The sequence below is a fragment of the Drosophila albomicans genome, chromosome 2R (assembly GCF_009650485.2).
Source record: "Drosophila albomicans strain 15112-1751.03 chromosome 2R, ASM965048v2, whole genome shotgun sequence".
Classification (NCBI taxonomy): domain Eukaryota; kingdom Metazoa; phylum Arthropoda; class Insecta; order Diptera; family Drosophilidae; genus Drosophila; species Drosophila albomicans.
This window is the reverse complement of record NC_047631.2, coordinates 10,801,505-10,824,788: the sequence shown is the minus strand read 5'-3', so window position 1 is coordinate 10,824,788 and position 23,284 is coordinate 10,801,505. Positions and strand designations below refer to the sequence as shown.

Here is a 23,284-nt window from a genome sequence, read left to right as displayed (position 1 = left end):
GCAGCTTAAGACGCCGCTGGCGGCGCTTGGTCTTCATCCATCGTTTTCCCACTTGATCTTCGTCCCCGTTTCTCTCTCTCTCTTATTCTTTCTTTTAGTTTTCCATCGATCTTTGCCCTTGGCTTGCACAGACACACACAGAATCGCTTACGCTTCATTAGCAGCCTGGCATGAGTTAATTGTTTTATTGTTTCTGCTTTGACTATTTCTTTCGAACGGGTCTTGAATTTTTTTTGGTTGGTTGGTGTTTTTACTATTGTTGTTGAGAACTGTTGCCAGCTTAAGCAGAGGAAACGCACTTGGCAGCGCAATTCCCACATGGTTTATTAATAAAACGCCTCTTTAATGGCAAAGAAGAACGCCCACTTCAACAGCAGATGGACACAGACGAACGGACCGACAGACAGACAGACGGAAACCAAGATAGATCGCTCCAAACGGAGCCGGAGCTCTCTTTTTGACTCCCCAGGGGAGCGCGCTTATCTTACGCTTGCGATACCGAAACCAGAAATCGAATCGACCAAAGCATCGCCCCAAGATAATTGCAGATTTAACTTTACTTACGCTCTGCGCTACGTTTAGTTCGTTCCCTTGGCAGCAATCAAAAATAAATTAAGCGTTAATCCACGACCAGCAAATTCAAAGATACATATGCACGAGTATCTGCGTCTCAGCGCGACCGAACTACAAGATACAGAGCGCGTCGTTGTACTGAACGCACAACTCAAATGCCGATGCCCAGGCCCAGACATCAGAGAACAGAGAGTTGAGAGAGCGTTGAGCCACAGGTCTCTGAGACGCTGAGAGCGTATCTTGAAGGAACTGCAAAGAAACTGAGAGAGCAACGATCAGAGAGCGAGCGTAAAAGAGCGTCGTTGTCTTGTGCTCATAATTTGGTTTGCGCTCATTCTTTTGCCGCTTCTTTCGCACTGCGTTTGGCTCAATTCGTTGAAGGTCGTTGCGTTTCCTTGAGCGTTTCTTGAGGCGTGACGTCACACGCAGGCAACCGTGTGACGACGTCGTTGGGCAGGGGAAAGTAAACGACCACAACTATGTGTGTGTCTGTCTTCGGCTACGTCACGACTTCGGCTCGTCGTCTCGTAACGTTCGGTTGCGGCGAATTTATTTGTCGATTTGCCTTTGTAGTGGCTCGCCTCAACTTCTTCTCCTCTATGGTGTGGTTGGTGTGAGTTTTCTTCGGCGCTACTTAACGATTTTCTTGTCGTTGTGTTAGTTTGTTGCCAGCCACTATTGCCGACTCGCTCTAACTGCGTGTGTGTGTGTACGTGCGTTTGTGTGTGAAGTTTTCTTATTCGCCGTTGGTATTCGCCGCACTGCGTTTCACATTGTTGTATCTTATCTTGTTGGCATCGTTCAATCAAGTGTGCGTGGTTGTTGTTGTTGTGGGTGTCTGGGTCTGGGGACCAATAAGAACGTGGCAAGTTCTTCAAGTGAAGTTCCGCTTCGGCTCCGTCTGGCTGGCCAACCGACAAGCGTTGGCATTGTTATTGTTATCCACAGAGCCAAACAGTTTGATTAAAAAACCCAAGCAAAGCATGACAATAATAAATAATAAAATGCATTTTTTGCCTTTCATTATAATCCTTTTCTTTTTCTCATTTAAATGAAAAGAAGAATTACAATCACAAAGTAGGCGACAAGAGGGGCTCCCTAGTCAGCATCGTCGTCGTCGTTGTCGTCGTCGACGTCGTTGCAGATGCTCTTGATTATTATAATAACAGTTTTGTGATTTTACTTGATTCGTATTCCATTTTTGTCGCTTTGCTGTTTGCCGTTTCTCTGCTTGTCTTTGGACAAATGCCGCGGCGACTTTGAGGCGCTTAATTAAAAAGCTTTTGCTGCCTTTTCACTAGAAGCATTTTCTTTTTTATTGAAATTACACTTTGATACTGCAAACGTATGCCTACAGTTTCCACCCCGTCCCAATTCAGAGCATACCACTTTCAATTGCAATCGTCGCATTTGCATTTTGCTTGTGCCTCAAGAAGCAGCTCAGGCTGTTTAATTTGGGCCAAAGTGACATGTTAATAATTAAGCGGGTAATTTAGCATGCAGCAACAACTGACGTCTAAGACTGACAAGCTGCGAGTTTATCAACTAAGCGATACCCTCTGAGAGCATTAAAAAAAACTTATGCGCTCTTTTTTAATAAGCATAGAAACGTTATAGCAATGTTTAACTATCTGTCTGACCGTCTGTCCGTTTAAATAAACTTATATAACTCAGAGACTTTTAAAGATAAGGCCGCCAAACTTAATATGTAATGTAATGTCATGTCTCACTACTATCCATGTACTAACACTGCAGTAGTAGGCTTGATTTACTTTATATTTTTATAATTATAAATTACGTTGCTGTTAATATTTGACAATTTTAAGTAAAAATATCCATTAGAACAAATTGAAACATATTCTAGCTACACACGCTTTTTATAAAAATAGGGTAAATACAAATGTTATAAAACAAATTACAACTGCAGTAGCGAACTTAATTGAGTCGCTTCTTTACTGTTCGGGGTATTTCCATCAAAATAGACATCTTTTGGTTATAATTAGGACAGACACACGTGGCACATCGCGATGGCACAGCTGACTCGAAACTAGCTAAACAATGCCACAGTCGGCAAATCACAGTTGGCCACAAATAGACACGCGTCGTCAACAGCAGGAGAAGTAGAAGCAGCAGCAGGATGCGTCAGCAGGAGCCACAAAGCGAGCACCTGATATCGATGAAATGTCTTTTGGCAGCGACTTCGTTGCATTTGGCAAATGTTGAATCAGAATGCAGGAGGAGGATGTGGATAACAGATTGCGGCACCAGATGATGCTAGTCAAACAAAAGGCCAAAAGGTTAAATACAGATGAAAAAAAGGAACGTGGCCTCGACGGCATTTCTTTCCAGTTTTTGGCAACAAACAAAAGGACGAGGGCAGGATATGCGATACATGCACTTTTGCACATTGCATGAGTTATGGGCATCTTAGGGATGCGGGCGCATATCGATTACGAAATACTCTATCCTCTGCCTGACTTTGCCTTATGATTTTGCGTTTTTCTTTTGCTCCACAAAAGGTGCAAAATCGAGCAGGACGAACGTGCCACACACTGTCGGCGGCAACTTAACGATTAATTCGATTTATGTTTTAATGCTGGCGCAGCATCGAAATGCCAACCACAAATCATTGCCAGCTACTTTGCATCCATAAGATACTCAAGAGGCGAGCTGCCAATTGCCGAGCAGCCAGGTGAAACTGCCTCAAGATACATAGCAGCTGTAGGCGAGTATTTGTATATTTTTGGGGAGGGAGCAATCGACAATCGAACCATGACAACCAAAATCCACACTCTTTCTTTCTGACTATCGCCAGCTAAATATACAAATTAACCCATTCAAACAATAGTCTTCAGATGTGTCAAAAGAACCCAAAAAGATCCAGCATTCATAGGCCAAACAATAAATGCAGAAATGAGCTCAATGCATATCAATAAAATCGCTGAGCGCAAAGAAATTCACATTTTCAGCTGTCAAAGGGATGGCATCGGATCGGAAAGTAAAAGTCTGGCATTTTCCTAAGGAAAACATACGAAAACTCAGCAGATTTTCTCACACATTCAAATGGGTTTTTGTCAATCATTTGTCATTGGAGTGCCGCCCGATGATGAAGGGCTGAAGGACTGCGAGTAAATCTGTTGCCATTGTTTAATCCTTTGCGCTTATTTTGCATTACAACCAATGCGAATCCTTTGCGCGACCGACCATTCAGGTGTAGCACCAGCATCATTCATCCAACTTCAGTTCAGTTCAGTTCAGCTGAGTTGAGTTCTTTAGGCCGTTACCTGCCTTTTGTCAAAGAGTTTTCCCCGACTTTGGTTTTAGCCTGTTTTTGTTACATTTTTGCATAGTTTTTCGTCCCTTTTTGTCAGTTTTACTTGACCATTGTTTTGCTTTCTTGTTGTTGTGTGTTTTTAGCAAGCACTATTCTAATATGTGTGTCTCGACAACTCTGACAATTCTAACGCAATTTTCAATGCTATTCCGACTAAGGGTATTAGCCTCCAAGCTAAACAGCAAAATATATTTTCAACGAACCAGAAAGTATCATTTTAAGAAAGTGTAAGGAAGAGAAAATAGGTACAAATTAATCTGCTAGAAAGAATAGTTTTTATCCCAAAGAATTTCCATTAATTTAAGTAAGAAAAATTAACACCGTTTTTTGCATATAATATTTTTAAATATTTTTGTTTTATTATGTGTATTTGACTGTAGCATTTGCTTAGCTTTTCTCGGGTATAACAATATTAAAAAAAGATAACTTAAGTAATTGTAAATTGAAAATGAATGATTAGTACAAGTTTGAATGTAAAATAATTTTGAAATATAATTTTCTAAGTACAGAATCTTGTTAAAATACAAAGATAAATAAAAATAGGTCGGAGGATATGTTCTGCATTATTATTTTAAATGAATATATTTCGAATGCGGTCAACAATTATTGTAATGGAAATATAAATATTTTAAAAGAAAAGATTCCATTTAAAATATGAGTAAAATTACAAAAATATATAGTATATACATATATCTAAATATCTATATCATCTTTTAATATTGATACGATAGTTAACTTGTTCCACATCGTTTGTGTTCAAAGAGCATAAGCATATCGATATAAGTAGATAGTTATCCTCGAATATGAATATGTAACGTATTTGTGCAATCTCTTAAGTAGTCGACAAATGCATCGTCTGGGCAAAATCATTGTCAGCAATATTTTGCTCACTTTTACCCCCATTTCTCGCTGTTGTTGCCAGAGATAATCAGGAAACTAATCCTAGCGCTAAGCAGAGACAACGATAGCTTGTCCTAATTGAAATGCGGCATTCTAAGCATTTTGGTGTGAAGAGCGAATGCATTTTGGCAGCGCAAAGCAGAAATTTTGTGTCGAATACAGAGCACAATTCAGAGTGAATGAAATGCATTGTGGATGCTGTGATCTGTGAGATACTCTGACTGTTAGAGGTGGGAGCGAGATGGAAGTGCAGCTTATTAGCAAAGATTGTCTACACAACAACAGTTGAGGACAGACAACAAAACTGAAATTGATTACCAAATGCGACAGACATTTCGAGTGTGTGTATCACGACGAAGATAAGAAGGGAAGAGGAGGGGAAGAGAGAGGCTTGGGGTTAGGCGCCTAATAAGCACAAAAATCCACATAGAGCAGCAATTCCTTTTAATTGAAAATCTCTCGGCTTTCAGTTGTTGTTCAGCTCGTGCTTCTCTCTTTCCGCTCGTGGTGCAAATTATTTGCACGTTGTTTTGTTTTTGTTGCCAACATTTCTTTGCGGCTACAGTTCTGTGCGTTTAGTTGTTGGTTGTCAGGAGTGGGAAGGAAATGTGGGATGAGAGGTTTGCTTGGCTCCAAATGCATTCGATATTGCATTTTGCATTTGCCTCGTTGGCAGCGCCAACATGCAAGGATAATAAGTACTTTAGCCGCCGGATGAGACGCGAGACGAGAGACGAGACGAGGCGCTTGGCTTTTGCGACTTTTTGGACTGATTGACTTGGCGAAGCAACCACCTCCAACCACCCCCTTTCGCCCTTTCCTTCGTTGGCAAAGTTGATTGCAGCAAGGACTTGCGTCTATATTGCGCCGAAAAAATTGCATCGGCTGCATTTGGCTTGGCAAACAAACGAGACCAACCCAGAGATTTCAGCCCGGCCAAACAACAGCCAAACAGTCATGAAAAAAGTTTCGTTACGCCTACTCTCTTTCTCCTCTCTTCCTCTCCCTCTTCCCATTCCGTTTCTCTACACATCATACTCTTAGCTCTTAGTCGACTGCATGTGCAATGCATATTAGCTGCGGCCTGAGTTTGAGCCGCAGCCTGAGCCGGTGTCCTGTGTCCTGTGCCATCCTCAGTGCATGCATATGCGTGTCCCTGTATGTGTGTGCGAGTGTGTGAGTGCATGTGTGTGCATTGTCCTTTTGGTCGAGCTGCAGACACTGCGCTTCAGTCATTCTTTTGCATTTTATGGAGTCGTTTTATTTTTTTATTTTTTGCCTCGTTGTTGCTTCTGTTTTTTCCTGCTTGCCTTTTGTTTGATTTGTAAAATGCAATATGCTGGGCTGCCCAGAACGATTTGTCTGCCCTCTACCCCTCTCCAACCCCTCACTTCACTCTCCTTATTGCCTTTAGAGTTGCTCCTTCTCAGCACTCGATTGCATTTGTTTGTGCATTATTTTTGGTGCAACGGTTAGACTGCATTGCCCAAGTTAGACCCAATTTCAGCCTTAGCGATATCCCTAAAGCCCAATTTCCAACTTCGAGTCGAAAATTAGTCAAAAGGGATCTTTAAGCTCTTGCCAATGCAATATTCGATGGGTTTGTTTGTTTTCCATTGCATTTGAAAATTTAATTTCGTAATTTTTAATTTCGTAATTTACATATTGAAATTTGTATCCATTGTTTTATAAAGACATACATTGCATTTAAATCTAATTCTATTCTAACAAAATTTGCATTTAAATTTGGTAAATATATTATGAAAAATAATTAGCTTTAAATAATGTATAAAATATGTATTTTATTTTTATTGAAGAAATTATAATCGAAAACACCTTAAATATGTATAGAAATATTTTGTAATTTTCATTAATTTGTACTTATTAAATTGATTTATTTTAATTTGATTTCGAGTTGTGCGCCCCTTGCAACCTTCTTTGGCTGCTTCATCTCAAACGCAATGCAAATATTGGCGCCAAGTTGACTCAGGGTTGCTACAGAGACGCGTCCACGCTCTCCGCCTGCTTCGCCAAAACGCACTTCATGCCACACAAAAGTTGAATCGAGTCCAGTAGCTGCCCCAACCCAACCCCTAATGACCGGCCGACGTTTTCACCGCTCCCCTTCGACGTCGTTTTAATTCGAGTGCGTTTTTCATCAACAGCCAGCTCGACGACGACGATGCAAAGCATCGTCTCCCCACCTCTCCCCCCAATAGCACACCCAGCATCCGTTTAGCTCGTCAACCCACACAGAGAAAGTCTTGAGGCTACACTGAAGACCCTTCAATGACCAACAGGCGACTGCGCCAAAATGCAATGCCGACGTGGCAGCGACGTCGGCGACTTGAAGTGCGGGGCAGGTGTGGGGAGTGAAGCAAAAATCAAACAATCAACAAAATAAAATCGCCACCGCGCGCGACCGTAACTCCAAAGGCGGCGTTCAGAGCTTGTCCAGCTTCGTCTCCCGTTCCCCACAAGTATTTTTTGTTGCCTTTGTTCTGCCGCTGCTGTCGCTGTCGCTGTTGCTGCTGTTGCTGCTGCTGCTGGTCGCCGGCTTTATGCGCACGCCCCCAAAGTCCAGTTTTGCAGTCATCAAGTTTTTTGCGAGTCAGACCCAACCCCCGGCACATCCGCCTCGCCCAAGCCCATGCTTCTTTGCCATGTCTTCGCATCCGTTGCATTCACTTTGGGCATCCTCCCTGCCAGTTGCCCCTGCCACTCCTGCTGCTGCTGCTGCTACTGCTCGTCTTGTTCAGCTCCTTCGTCTGACTGCGACTGCAGTGCCACCCTTTTATTTATACTATATACACTTTTTATATTCTCTTCTACGTTTTGTATTATTTTTATTTTGGTTTCTGCAGGCGGCGCACTCTCTCTATATTTTATTTTTAATTAATTAATGTGAATGTAAAGTACATTTTCTACAAGTAAAACTTGTTTTGCAACTGGCAGGGCCAACCCTTTGGGCGCTCCACGCCTCCTTCTCGGCCCCCTTCCCCATCCCCCTCACTCGACTTAGCTCGACTCCCATTACCATTACCATTACCGTAACCGTTACGTACCGGAGGCTAACACGCCTTGGCGCCCAAACGGAAACATAAATGAGACCTGAGCCGAGCCCGAACAGTCAGCCAGGAGTCGAGCCTCCAAATATGCGCCACCGAGAGAGGTGCACCATGCGCCACTAAAGAAATGCAGTTAATTTACTCAGAAGTAGCGTTGCCTCAGGTTGAGTGGGCAACAAGGAGGCACGGCAATGGGGCAGCGGGGGGCGGAGTGGCAGACTGAAGAAGCAGCTTGCCGGCAGCCTCTCAGCAAGAAAAATGTTGCAGCAGCAGAAAGTTGCCCTGCAGTTTCTTTTGTTTTAGTGTGCACGCCGTAATGTATGCAACACAATTTTCCTTTCCTTTCCTTTTTTATTTTGCGCTCTTCGCTGCCGTTGAAAAATTTTGTTAGTCCTTGCCTGCGCCTACCTTCCAACAGCAGCAGCAGCAGCAACAGCAGAAGGGCGACAGGAGGTCAAAAGCGTTAGGTTTGCCGGGTGCAAACTGGAGCCTAGTTGCGTATGCAGTCGCCACTTTTCATACCCTGCAAATGGAGTCGAAGGCGGGTATACTTAGCTTCTTTTTCCTTAAAGAAAACTTGCCACTTCTTAGAGGGTATCTCTTAGTTGCTCCTCTGCACTTCCGGCTTGCTAGACTTACTACGTGAGTGTGCGAGTGTGTGTTTTTGTGAGAGGCAGTTGAAAACTTTGCACTTTTCACTGTAGTTCCTAGTGGCTGCTGCCGATCCATTCCCTTCCCCTCCTCCTCTTCATCCTCCAGCTGTTGTTGCCATTTCCATTCGCTGCTGCTTCACGACCCTTTGCAGCATTCGTTTCGCTGACTTCTCTATATCTTTCCACCTCCTTTTTCTACATTTTTGCATTTTTTGGGCGCCCTGGAAAATGTTGCAAAAGTTATTTCTTCACGAGGTTTCGTTGCACTTCATGTTGCGTCTGCTTGAGTGTGAATGTGTGTGTGCACCACAGCAAACTAGTCTCGAGGTTAGTTAATCGGTAACTCAGGGATATTCTATGCACTATGCACGAGTCGACTGCATCAAGTGAGCATGCATGTGGCTTGGATACTTTTTATTAAAGATATTTACAATGCAACCAAGACAAGACCTCTTTCATTGTAAGGAATTATTCATTTTTAAATCCAATATATAAAAACATAAACTCTAACAGAGAAAGAATATTTTTCAAAATTGGAAAATATTTGTTTATTAAATATCTTATTTTGTAAAAGATTTTACAATTTTATTTATTCTTAATTTAATAGCTTAATACAACATTAAACCAAACTTCAAGAATCATTAAAAATATGAAAAAGATAGCAAGTTTATTTTAATCTAAACTACTTTTTTTATGAAGTCATTAAAAAAAGAATACAATTATTTCTTGATAAGTTTTAACAAATTTCTATCTAATTTCTTGCTTGTAACTAATTTCTAAGTTAATAATTAAAGCTGCACTGCAGTTGCATCAGTGACCTGCAATCTTCTTACCTTGCCTTAACGACACGCTCACGGTTCAGCGACACGCAGCTCAAAAGGCTTCTTTCGCGCGTCTTTCCATTCAGTGTCAGTCTCAGTACATGTCACAGTTCACTCCTCTGCGCCCCGCCTTTATGCCCACCTTTGGCATTGCATGCAATGCAACTGTCCCATATGCAAATACTGCGCCCACAACTCGATGATGCACCTTGAGCAAAGTATGTAGGATAAAAAGAAATTGAAGCAATGCTGCTGCCTCTGCAGGGGAAATGGTAACTGGGCGACGTAAGAGAAAGTCAGCGGAGGGTGGAGTGAGGGGAGGGGCAGAGGCAGACACATTTTAATGATGCATGCAACAGTAAACTGCAATCAGATATGCGCACATCGTTAGTCTTCAGCATCAGCCGCCGTTTGTTGATTATCTTAGAATGGAGAGCACACGACAAGAAAGATAACTCATACGCTCCGTTGCCGACGCATATATAGAAATTTATTTGCTCAGCAAATAAACTGCAGCCGCTTGCCGTTTGTCTTCTCTGTGTGTGTGTGTGCTCTTTGTATATACATGTGTGTTTGTGTGTGTGTGCAGGAGCAGGAAGCCTTCGTTGCGCTCCCCACTTGCGTCTCTCCTTCGTCTTGAGCTGCCTTTGCCTTGCGCCCCGAAGTAGGAAACCCCTAACGGAGGCACTTTTTTATGCAACTTCTTCAGCTCGAGTGGTTGCCCAAGTTGACGTTTCAAATGTCAATTGTGTGCTTAACTGCATTCCTTTGACAACATCGTCGTCAACGTCGTCGACGTTGACTTTTCTTATTTTGTTTCGACTGTTGCCGAGTCGCTTGCGTTGAGACCCGCCTTAGCATCCTTCTCAGCTCTTGGTTCAAGTTCCATTACTACTTTTGTCTAATTTTTGGTTTCTTTGTCTGCTGCTATAAAGCAAGGCTGGAAATGCAGCAAAGTCCTAATTTTGCATACACTGTGATGATGTGAATTAGACTAATAATCAATTTAAAAATAATTTAATATTTTAATTATATATGTATAGCTGCATAACTTTGCATTCAGTGGCTTAGTAATTATGTATAACGTTAAATAAATGAATTCTATAATATGCAATTTTTTAATAGCTTTAGAAACATACTATATCTCCACAACTTAGAAATTTGAATAATTTTCGAATTAAATATATATTTATTTCTTTGACAAGCATTAGCTCAGCTCTTTAGTAGGCCATTCCACTTCCATTTTTTTTGTTCAGTGTACTTCTCAGCGTATACTCGTAAATAATTTCTTTTCTTTGGCTTTCACTTTGTTTGAGCGACGCTGCAGCGACGTTGCAGTTACTTTTGCCAAGTCGTCGGGAAAATATGTCGCATTCATGCAGCAGCAGCAACAGCGGAAGAAAGAGAAATCCAACCAATGCTAGAAAGAGAGAGAAAGACAGCTAGGCTGCAATCTTGCCTTCAATTAAGCTTTGACAAGTGCATTGCATACGGACAGTAAAAGGGGGCACAGAAGACGCAGCCCATGCAAAAGAAAAAGAAGGGGAAAAAAACAGAAAACCCACAAAGCCCATAAATATGAATGACGATGAGGATGAGAATTTGCAGATGGCAGACTGGGTTGACTCCTTGGCCAAAAGGATTTGCCGGCCAAAACGGGAAAAATTGTGCAAAAAAAACAGCAGCAGCAAAGAAAGAAAGACAGAAGAGAAATATTTTTACTGAAGAAGGAAACGCAAATAAATGAATTGCACTTTTTCTTTGCGAAACTTTCTTGTGCTTGCGCTCGAGCATTTCAATGAACTGCAAACTCAATGGCAGCGCAGCTCTGCAGCTTCTAGGCACAAATAAAAAGCAGAGAAAACTTTTGCATATTGTGTTTATTCTAAGCCCAGCAGATACAGCTACAGATACAGTCAGAGTTGCTGCTGAGTTCCTCCCTTTTAATTAAGCGGACGCAAGTCACAGGTCCATTATGCTTAGATAATGGCAAGGCCAAAGATTGGAGGGAGAGCAAAAAGAAAGAGAGAGGCGAACAGAGTTGAATGTGAATGCAAATTATGCTCAGAATTGTGTGCTCATTAATTAAAATTGAACCAATTTGAGAGCAGTACCTGTCAGAGGCGCCTAAAAATTCATAAGAACTGCCCATCGCCCTTTTTTATATCCCCAACTTAGGCTTAGGCTGCCGCCCATAGAAGTTCTCAATGTCCACGCCAATGCACTTTGAGTTGAGCACTCAAAAGTTCGTAACGGCACAGGAGGAAACAACTTCAGAAAAATGAGGAAAAATATGAAAAACGAAACGTTGTACATATATTACTTTTAGACTGTGTGCTGTTAGGGGTTTCACTGTACTTGTCTGTGCTTGGATCTGAGTCGAAATGCAAATCTTGCAGATTTTTAATTTCTTTTCAACGAAAATTTTATTTTCTGTTTGCATTTCTTGTTGTTCGCGAATACCCAAAAAAAAAGCAACAACAAAAACGAACAGAAGGCAACCCTTTTATTTGCCAGCTCTGTCGAGGATGCTGATGAGGAGACGATGGTGATGGTGATGATGATGTTCATGATGACGCTGCTGCGGCTGTTAAGCTTTTTTATTATGTATTATAGATTCATATTATGCACTTTTTAATTTCTTTTGTCTCAAGCATCAAGCTCAATCTTTAGCCAGTGATGAACACGTGACTCGACAATTTTACGATATTTCAAGTACTTGCAATTAACGTCAAGATACTTCAAAGTATCGCTTATATATATTTATTTCTTTTGTTGATTATTTTGATTTTGGTTTTGTACTAATTGTAATTTAGTTTAACCATCAACTAATTGAATAGAAATATAATTAAAGACAACATTATGATTCAAATTTAAATTAATCGAATTTAATATATTTTATTTATATTTAATATACTTTAAAATTTAAAATTAAATATTTTTGCAATTACATTTTTTTTATAATTTTATTATAAGTATTTAATATTATTATAGTTAACATCTATTAAATTTAGTACATGATATGTTTTAATGTTACAAATTCTTTCATTTTCAAGTTTGTCAACAATCATTACTGCAACTCACGAACAGATTCACGTGTTCATTCCTAAGCCTAGAATTACGAGGCTTAAATCGCTGTTAAGATGTATAAGAAATGCGTTTTTGCCAGTGCCTGCCACAGATTTTTGTAAAATTAAAAACCCGCTCGCTGTGAGGCATCATCAAGTGGGCTGCAACGAGCCCAAATGTTCTTAGCAGAGGCTGCCAGCCACCCTTCAAAAGGCAATGCATAGGAAACGGGCAGAATACCATTTGTTGTGGGGAGTATGGGTTGTCTTCGGGCACGATATGCATTGCATTTGCCACATCAAGTTTGCTGCTTCAGTTGCTTGTGCAATTTTTTAAGTCTTTTTCTTGGTCTTTTTCTTGGCTTTGACATTACATTTCCATATTTTTTGGGGGGCTGATTGCGGCGCAGCACTTTGGGGTTGCACATTGTCTCCTTTTAGGCGCATACAGGCTACAATTACGGACCATAATGAATTGTGCCCGAGGGTGCTCACAAGGCGGCGGCCGCGGCAATGAACTTGCACCAAACGAATCCCACACCCAATTGAAACCCCTTTGAAGCAAAATAAAAAGAAACAACATTTCACTTCACGCTCAGCTAACGTTTTCTCACCAAGAACCTACCAGCTGCCAAAAAAGTCAAAGTCCTGTTTTCGAAAGACAAAAAAAAAACTTACGAATCATGTAAAGGCATTTGCGTGCTCTGGAATTCATAGTGCACACACCACACCTTAGCAGGCTGACTTGAAAAGCGCCTTGAAGCATAACCAATGCAAGCAACTAACCACCAAGCATCGCTGAGAAAGGAAACTGTTTTTGTGTCTGTTTACCATTTGCCTTGGCCTCGAGATCAGTCTTTTGTTTTCCAAGCGAGGGTGCACTTTTCACACGGTACTCTACACCCGCCTCACAGTATCTAGTGCGATATTGTGGACGGAGAGAGAGGAGTGGGAGGTAGGGGTTGGCAACCCAAGGGTCGGCAATAATTTTTAATAATTTCCTTTGGTTAAATAGTTTTTCCTTTTACTTAAACACAACAATTGCGCATGCATACAAATTCCCACAAAGTGACCAGAGACCACAATTGAAGTGTTAGATGCAAAGATACAATTGCCAGCAAGTGGTCGCACTCGCAGTTGCAGATACAAGATAACTTGATTGCACTAATTTGAATGCAGAGCAACTGCCACAACAACAAGAACGGACACAGCAGCAGCAGCAGCAGAAGCATCAACTCAAACAGTTCCCATGCATAGTGCTATTTAGAGCGACAACTGTCAACTGCCTTGGGGTGGCCAGTGAAGGGGCGGGGAAGTGCAGTATCTGCGAGATACCCAAACACCCAAAGTTGCAGCTAATAGTGAAGAAAGTAAAATAAATCAGGCGAACCACGAATGTTGGCTACACTATTAAATATAAAACTACAATGAGGTAAACGTTAGCTAAATAGTTTTGAGATTTTGGGAACATGAGTTTCCAAAGTAAAAAAAAATGTTATAAAATAATTCAAGCACTTAAAAGCATTTCTAAATTTGTGTTTTGCTTATACTATTACAATTTAATTTCAAAGTTGTTTGCATTATTTACATTATTATTTAATTAATGACATATTAGCAAATGAAAAATTTCCAAATTGTCTTTAAATATTTTACTTCACAACATATACTTTCAAAGATGCAGTCTACTAGACTACTAAATATTATATATTCTATCAAAATTGCACTAAAACTTTGGGCGTTTAAAAAATAGTTAAACTCGTGTATAATGAGGGTATCGCAAGTAGTAAAAGTCTAGTTCCGCATTGGACAATTGCTGGTTCCTTCTTCTGCAACAGCTGCTGCTGCTGGGACAAACAGTTGGAGTCGGGAGCTGAGCTCAACTGCTCTGCTAGGGGTTACTTCAATCAATTTCTGACAAGAAGTGTTAAATCTGCACAGTGCCACACAATTTATGAGTAGCTGCAATTGCGAGCTACCGCTGCCACTGCCTCTGCTGCTACTGCTGCTGCATCGTTTGGGTTGGCTTTATTAGAATATCCGGCAGCTTAGAGACAGGGGCAGACAGCTTGTCTGCAATGGTTCGCTCTACATTGTCATAATTCATAAATCAACTAATTCCAAAGTCTCTCAAAGTCGTACTAAAACAACAAATCGTTTCGAAGATACGCACTCAAAAGGCGGGCAAACGGAAAACAATACAAAAAGTAAAGCCAAAACTAAACTAAAAAAAAGCAAAAGGTTCCCAGGCTCAGGCAAGGGTTTCAAGTTGCCTTAATGAACCGCAACCAGGCAGAGTCAAAGACAGCCGCAACAGCGATAGCGTCAACGATGGAGACAAAAGGTCAAGTCTAAGAAATGAAAGAGAAGTCTCCCCATCAAATGTGTAGCGTAAAGTGAAAACAAAGCATAGAGTTAACTGTGTCAATAAAGCTGGCCCAAAGGAAACGTCACGGCGGTTGCCTGCATTTCCTGGACTGCGAAGAAACCGAAGGAGCTGGAGATGTAGTAAGAAGCGACAGACAACAAGGGTTTCAATTACACAACGAAGATTTCTGGCAGTCACAAATGGAAGATGTTGACTTTCGACAATGTAATTTAGCGTGAAGCGACACCTTCGAGGCACATCATAAGCTGGACATGGCCCATCTCCATGATGACCTGTCGATCGACCCTTAAAAGGCTAATGAACATTAATGCATTTGTGTAATGAGTAATGTCGCGACTTTAATGTAAAGTGCAATGAAGCAATGCAAGGCCAAATGTGCGCTACGAGGGAGGCAGCGAGGGGAATCGAAGAGTAACCCTGTCGCATCACCGGATGCACTCATTAAGTGCAAAGCCTGCAGGGCAGTTGCGAGTTACGAGTTACGAGCTACGAGCTACGAGTTGTGAGTTGAGTTATGATGCCATCTGACGAGCTGTCAGAGTCGATACTCAGACAAGGCAGGCAGCAAGTTGATTCATTTCTCAATCTGAGTCTGCCCTCATATTGAACCCTCTGTTTATAGCACGTGTTAAGCAGTGTCTCCCCCTCACTTGAGTGCCAGTGTCCACTGTCTAGTGTGTCCAAATGCTAAACCATTTTCCACAAATTTAATTTCATTAATGTTCTCGCAATCCTTTTCTTTGCCTCGACGTCGTTTTCATCATATTTTTTGCCTCTTCTGCTGCTGCTGCTCTTCAAAGTTCTTGAAATGTCAATGCATTCGCGTAACGTTGCGCGTTGTCCTCATCAGCGTCGGGGCAAGTAAATTATCATAATGAATCCGACTGGGCGACTTTGCTCTTCCAACTACTTGAGTTCCCTGCTTATGCTCCCTCTCAAGTTCTCTGGCCACAAGTTGCCGCTGCCGCACACAGATTATCCTGGCGAGTAAACGTCCTCGCTCTCTACTCAACTCATCTCCTCATCTCGTTTCCTCTTTGAGAGGTTTGGGGAGACCTGACAGTTTTTCTTTTTAATGAAAATGTCACTTATAGCCGAGAGTTTTCCAGCCGCAGGGCTAGTGCAAGTTTTGCTAATGTCCTGCCAGGACACTCCAACTGAAATGCCATTGATTTTCTGCTACAGCGCTGACCATCGCAGCGCAACGAACAGTTGCAGTTCCTTTCAAGCGCCTCTTTTCAATGGAGGAGCCAAGTCCTTGAGTCCTATGCCCCTCCAAACCTTAAATGCTTCGCATATTGGCAAAGTTTAAATCAAAACGTTTCGAAGAATTCTCTGGTTGGCTGCATAAATCAACTATGGGAATAACAGAACTGTCAGAGCATGGCCATTGTTTGATCAAGAAAATCTTTTCATTAGTTGCCAGCAAGCACAACGACAACGTTGAGAATGAGACTGAACACAGACTGAACAATTGAAATTGAATTTAATGCATTTACAAGATTTGATTATATTGCGACTTTTTGACTCGAACTTGAAGCTAATTGTGGTGTGGAATGCTGGCCAGCTGTCAATTGAATTTAATTCTCAGTTTCAAGTCGCATTCGAATTGAATTAAATTAAATGCAATCAATTTGTTTATACGCAAATATATTTAAATCAACTTTGAAGTTGGCACAAAGAGTCGTTGCACGTCTCACAAACGATTTAACAATTGAAATTTTCCCTTTTACTCACACTCATTTACCCCATCCCAGCGCTTCGATGAGTCAACACTTTTTGCAGTGCTTTTCAGTGCGCGCTGATGATGACCTTACTCGGTCATTGTGTGGGCCAATGCAGTGGACATTAATGACACCAACACCAACACCATCGATCCGCCTTCTGCAAGGCAGCCTGGCAACTGGACATGCAATCAAATTGCCTTTAGCCTTTTTTTTATACCAAATGGAACACTTACGTATTGGCAAAGCTGATTTGTGCTAAACGATAAGAACACCGAGAAGGCTACGCGTATGGGGTAAGAGAAGGGAAGGTGGACTGCAGACGAAAGAATCTACAACCTCTAATTATTTCAAGGCATGACATGAAGTCATTTCTCTGCCACAGATACGAGTGTATCTATTAATGCTCAACCCACATGAAATTGAAACTGCAAATATTTGTACTGGTCAAGAGGCGCAACTAGGACTTGACTCCCCAATTCTCCCTATTCCCAGCCCCCCTTCCCTTTCCCTTTCCCATATGCCCCATTCTTCGGCCATGTGGAGACATCGACCTGTGTCCGGCTTGTGTTGTTGTGGGTAATTTCCTTAATAACCCGCAGCCTATCACATTAACATATCTCACATTTGTCATAGAAATAAGTCAAGCCCCAACTCCTTCCCTGCTTCAATGCCCCATGGAGCCCTCTCAGCTCTGGCTTACGCAACTCGCCAGGTGTAGTCCCAATTGTCAAAAAAACAAAATAGAAACGGAAAAAACCTGGAGGCGTTTTGTTAAGGAAATTTCATGGAGTGCCATGGGCAAGGAAATGTTTATGCATATTATACCACGTGTCATATGCGTCCGTAATTACACTAAATGAACATATTACGGCCGCGACACACGAAAATTGAATTATTAAGGCGCCTTCCCAGAGGCGTTGGCTCTGCTCAGCTCTTAAGTTAACAAATAGAATTGCGTGCGTGGAACTTGCCAAGGAATTTCTTTGGCAGAACTTTCGCTGCGCCAAAGCCTGAAATATTTATACGAAACAACCATACATATTACTGTATAATATGGGATACTTAGGCACTTATGAAGAAGACTTTAGATATATCGTTAAAAGGAAAAACAATTTCGAAGGTGGTTAAAGTAACGATTTAAAATTCAATTATAAATACTCTAACCACTAAGAGAAGCACTTCTGAAATACAACATAAATTAATCAGACTAATTTAAAAAAAAAATTAGTCAGTTAACTCTTGTTGTAAAAGAGTAACAAAAGCAATTATTTTAAATTAATGCAAGCATTGTAGTTGGAGATAATATATTATTATCTGCATATAATTCTTATTATATTCACATTTTTTTTACTATTTATCACATATATTTCTCTTTTCTGCAAACGGAAATATTTTCTTGGTATACTTTTTGAAAAGACGTTACAAAAGATGGCACATTGAAAGCAAAAGGCAGCGATGAGTTGGTGGTGGTGGTAGTGTGTGCCTTACAGTTCCATTGAATGCCCCTCGCCTTAGGTTCGGGTTTTCTTTACGCTTCGTGCTCATACAGCACGTGTCCCAAGTAACGGCTGAAACTGAAAAAGACCCCGACAATGGCGACGGCGACGACGACGACAGTTGGTTTCCCATAGCGTCTTGGAAGACGTTTACATAGAGTGGGGTGACTTACGCTTGCTTACTTACTTACTGAAGCGGCATCTGGCAGCTGGCCGAGGTAGGAAGAAAAGTAAGAAAGAAGGTAGGACTCACCTTTGATTGTGAGTTAATTGAGGGAAGCAACGCGGCGGGGACAACTGACTGCCACGCACCAAAGCGGATGTCGAGAAATCAGTGAGCTAGTCCCGCAGTTACGACTGTACCTAGTCTCGACAAAAAATTCCAGTCAAAGTCAGCTCGAGCAGAGAAAGAGATAATCAAATAGTAAGCAAGAGGGAGAGAGAGAGAGAGGTAGGCAATTGCAAGTTTTCACTAAATATGAACAGGTAATATTCGTAGGAGATGCGGGGAGTTGTGGGTGGTAGGAAGGAGTGCTTCTATATCATTTGTCGGGCGCTTGAAATTGGCTTCGTGACGCTTATCGCGATCAATAAATAATATATGAGCAGAAAAAAAGTTAGCGAGCTCGCGGCACACACGACACTAGGAAAAATAAAAAGTACGAGTATCTGGCAGATACATTTGAGTAATTTGCGTCGTTAGAATTAGACAGAGAGGCAAATAATAATAATAAAAGAAAGTACGCTTGATTACAATGAAAATGTTTTTAATGCCTCGCGCACACACACATACACAGAACAGAGAAAGATATCTGCATAGATAGCAACGGAAAAGGTATAAACTACTAACGCTAGGTGAGACCATGAGACCAGGCGAGTGTAGACCTCATAGTCACTCATACTCACACACACTCACATGTGTTCGGCGTGCATTTTTCATTTTTTTGATATTAAAAGCGCGATAAGCAACAGACACGAACCAAGCGACTGACAAACGGACAACGACGGACATCAGGTAACAGACAAAAGCCTCGCCACGGCGCCTGTCGATATGCAACAAAAACAAAAAAATACAAAAAACATTTAGAAAAGAAGTAGACGCTGTCGCTGCTGCTGCTGGACGGCTGCGTTCTCTCGGGCCTTTGCAAACAACACACAATGGCCAACAACTTGGCCACATATGGCCATTTTTACAGGCCAACATTGCGTGTGTGCGAGTGTGTGAGTATGCAAGTACGTATGTGTGTCTGCCTGCTATCTAATCAAGCACTGAAAGACAATAAAAGCCAACAACACACAGCCACACGACAAACAGCGACCACAAAAAGTGCTCATGTCTAAAGCAACAACAACACAAACAAGAACAACAAAAACCTACTAGATATTGATACACAGCCAAAGGGGAGAAGGGAGTGAAAACTGGAGCCAGCAACTTTGCGTTCACTAAGTGCAGCGGCCACACTGAGCAAAAATTAAGTAATATAAATATTTATAATTTATTTTATTTGTTTATCCATTTCTTTCCTTAAAACTTTTTCAATTTTCAAGCTGGATAAATTAAACATAGGATATCTTAATAGATATGTAGAAGAGATCGCACATATGTATATTTAAGCGTTTTAAGGGCTTTAAGGGCTTGTATTTTACTTGCATTACATTTTGTGCTCCCTTTTTTTTCTCAGTGTACACGGGCAACTCTAACTGGAGCTGCTGGTAGTGCTGCTCCACTTGAAAGCAGTTCGAAGTTATTGATATCTATAGATCCACCATATGGCAACTAAATCGGTATCGAGGCTATAAAAGTATTTCCATGTAGGCTACACTATCTGCAAATAGTATGCATACGCAGCAATATCTTATCTCTCTCTCTCACTCTCTTTATTTTGTTGGGCTTAGTTGCAAGTCAAGAAGCACAGACAAACAGCTTATTGGGCAGATGTCCTTAAATGTGTTGTAAGTCTGCGATATGGAATTCCGTATGAGATGGAGACATCCACTTTATAAACATAATCATTGGGCACTTTGTGTCATAATAGTTGCATTTTATTGTACGAGCAATTTCCTTAGCATTTGCAGACAACAGACAACGCAACCTTTTGCCCGAAAACTTTTCGCATAAACATTAAAATCTTTGGCGACGTTCACAGGACACATTAAGGACATTTTCTTATGGCATAATTTTCGCTTGAATTGTGCCCACAAAGTTGTTGCTGCCAATTGTGCTGGAAACAAATGCCAGCAAAACTTTGCCAAGCTAAATTCTAATGCATAACAGAGGATTAGCAAACTATAGACTGCGGACGCAGAAGGTCTAGCAGTTGTCTTTGTTGCTGCAAACAAGTTGAAAGGTGTTTTTCCAACTTTGTGACGATCGACAACTTCCGCATAACGCCAGCAAAAAGATAATTTTGAGTTAGGTACCGCATCGAAATCGGAACCCATAACTACTAGTTGTGCTCCTGGTTATGCCTCTGCTTCTGTTTCTCCCTTCTCCTTCGCGCTCTTCTCTTATGCTCATAGTAGATGTCAACCACCACCAGGCAAAAGTTAAAACGCCCCTTTTGGGCTGATGCCGTTGCCTTGTCTCGTTGATCGTCGAGTCGAGACCGAGTCGAGTTCTGAGTTCTGAGTTTCAAGTCCCACTTTGTGTCCAGGTGCGCACTGTGCTCGTGTCTACAAGTTATGGCACGTACCCTGCTGCCCTGTTGTGTTCTGTGTATTTGTTGGCATGCGATCACGATTGCGATCATCATCATCAGCTGTGCCGTACCTTCCACACAATACATAGGGGTCGCCCATCTCTCTGGGGGTTGAGAGCGGTGATTTCTGCTCACATTCATATTCACTGCACCGCAAATAGTTCCATTCCATTGAGTGTTATACTACTCTAGTACTCTCTCGTACCTTAACTAACATTTAAAACAAGTCGCGGCATCTAATTGACAAATTGTATCTGCCTCAATTAGTTGAGGAGTGCGGAGTATGCACATGTTTGATCCATGTACATATATTTTTGAGGCCATCAAATGTAATAAACTTTTTAACGGATTTCAAAGTTACTTGACCGTAACGCAAATGCGTCGACTGTTTTTTTGGGCCCAAGTGTCGCCAGCTCGCCGACAGTCAATAGAGCCAGCCGGCCAGTAAGTTGACCTAAAGCATATTTTAATGATGACACCCGGCCAAAGGCAACAGCAAGCCAAAGCGAAGCAAAAGAGCCAAGAAGGGGGAAGAAGAGAGGTGTGCAGCACACATGGTTGTGCCACACTTCAAATGTACTAGCGCATTTGTAGGTAGTCGCTTCTCGCTTGTTGGTAGTTGGCAGTCGGTACATTACCGTGTGCCGCGATCTGTGAAGGCACATTCCACAGCACACTTTGAGATACATTCGCTGCCCTGCCAGACAGATACACATACACACACTTATGCTGGCAACAAATAGATGTGCATATCATGTAAAGTACGCACGTTTTAGAGCAACCGATTTGGGCAATGAAATATGCGAGTACCTTCCAAAGACTTCTAAATACCCTATCTTTAAAAAGAAAGTTCAAATATAATAATAAAAGTATTATGAATATTTGTATTATGATGTTGTTCGGTTTTTAATATTGAGATGTAAATCAATCGCTCTAAAAATATTAAAATATTAGATAGAGAGCTAATCTATCTTATTTTATAAAATTACTTATCAAATTATAATGTAGTTTAAGAAATAATAATATGTTTATTTATTTTTTTAATTAAAAAATACCAATTTCTAATTCAAAATTGTTATTTTCTGTAAAAAACAAAAACCAAAACCTATCTTACATGTCAAACATTCTGCAGTATGCCACATAGCCACCAGAAGGGTATCACTCGAATTGTGTTAAGGTCGTAATTATGTGCGCTGCTGTCGTCTGACATGTAGGTGGGAAGTTTGTATGAAGTATGCTTTCTTTGATCCTTTGGTGCACTATCTAAAACTAGGAAATGGCCATATGTTACTTTCGGTTCGCTCCTCGAGGGTTGATAACTCGCCCAAGACGACGCGCCTAGGTGCATTGAACTTGCCACATGAGTGTTGTCTATGAGTTAATAGTAATATTATTTTATTAAGTTACTTTCCAATTGAACTGCCGTTAATCATTGCTTCGTTTTCTCTATCTCTATTGCAGGAGGATCTATGATGAACGATGGAGAAAAATAACGCTTTGTTTGTGGTAAATTTGAAAAATGAAAAAACATATATGAACTCGTATGAAACGATGAAAAAACTATAAGCAGTTTGCAGTTTAAGGATCTGTGAGTGCAGCGGCATCTCGTTTATTGCTTTTGCTTTTTCTGGCCCAAGCCCAAGTTTGATACTTGATATGAATAGGGGTTGCTCCTACCTACATTTGCCTTGCAAGCTGCACGCTTTGCCAAGTACAGTCCTTAAAAAGGACCTGGAGAGAGGCGCAGGCAAGAGGGAACTCGCAACTGAGAACTGGGAAGAAGGAAGAGGGGCAAAACATAGGGGTGGGCTGTATAGTACTTTTGTTGACATTGACTTGGGCTAACGGGCGGGTTGGTTTAGTTGCATTGCTCCTCGGCTTCGTTCGCCTCGAGAACTGCATTCCAATGCAATTAGATGGCAAATGCGACTTTGTTGTCATGGCAATGCTTGAAAAACCATCAAGCGTCGCCTTGCCCAGGGGAGGATTCGGTTCTTGGAAAAGTGCATATGGCATTTATTTAACAGAATAAGTTTCTCGATGAAAATGTGGAGAAAACAATAGAAATTGAAATTCACATACCTTATGGAAATTCATTTATCAAATTTGGCAACTATCTTATTGTATTGTTTTCTATGGAAAAAAGAGAATTAAAAGTGCGAACATAGTAATACATTATTTTTTACTTTCAAAATTCGTAATATATATTTTACAAATATTTTGATTATTAATATTCAAATTATATTTTTAAAACTCTTAAAATATTTAAAACAATTTTTAATATTTTCAGAATTATTTGAATATTTACAGTGAATTTCTTCTTGTTGTTCATCATTTAAATATTAATACACACACATACATATGTAGAAAGAATTAACTTGATGATAGCGCAAAGTCGAAACTAGAAACGCCCCTTTCATCAACGACAGTTTGACGTATTGTCTACACTCGCAAAGTTTCCCAGTTCCAAAGTTCTCTTATTGATTATTTGGAGTGCTTACGCATTCCCTCCATCTGCTCGTACGAAAAAGTATCTGACAGATACTCAGAGTGTGTGCG

The 23,284-nt window shown here is 41.0% G+C and overlaps 1 protein-coding gene across 10 annotated transcripts in view; it reads left to right on the top strand.

The window, feature by feature from the left end:
* LOC117576382 (homeobox protein prospero) overlaps positions 1-23,284 on the top strand; it is a 65,716-nt gene that overhangs the window by 26,880 nt on the left and 15,552 nt on the right. For 8 of the 10 annotated variants that reach the window (XM_052007527.1, XM_052007528.1, XM_034261088.2 and 5 more), the window contains exon 3: positions 22,187-22,231. The exons of the other annotated variants lie outside the window; for them this stretch is intronic. The gene's annotated coding sequence lies outside the window, so the exon portion shown is untranslated. The remainder of the gene's footprint in view (positions 1-22,186; positions 22,232-23,284) is intronic. 10 annotated transcript variants of the gene reach the window in all.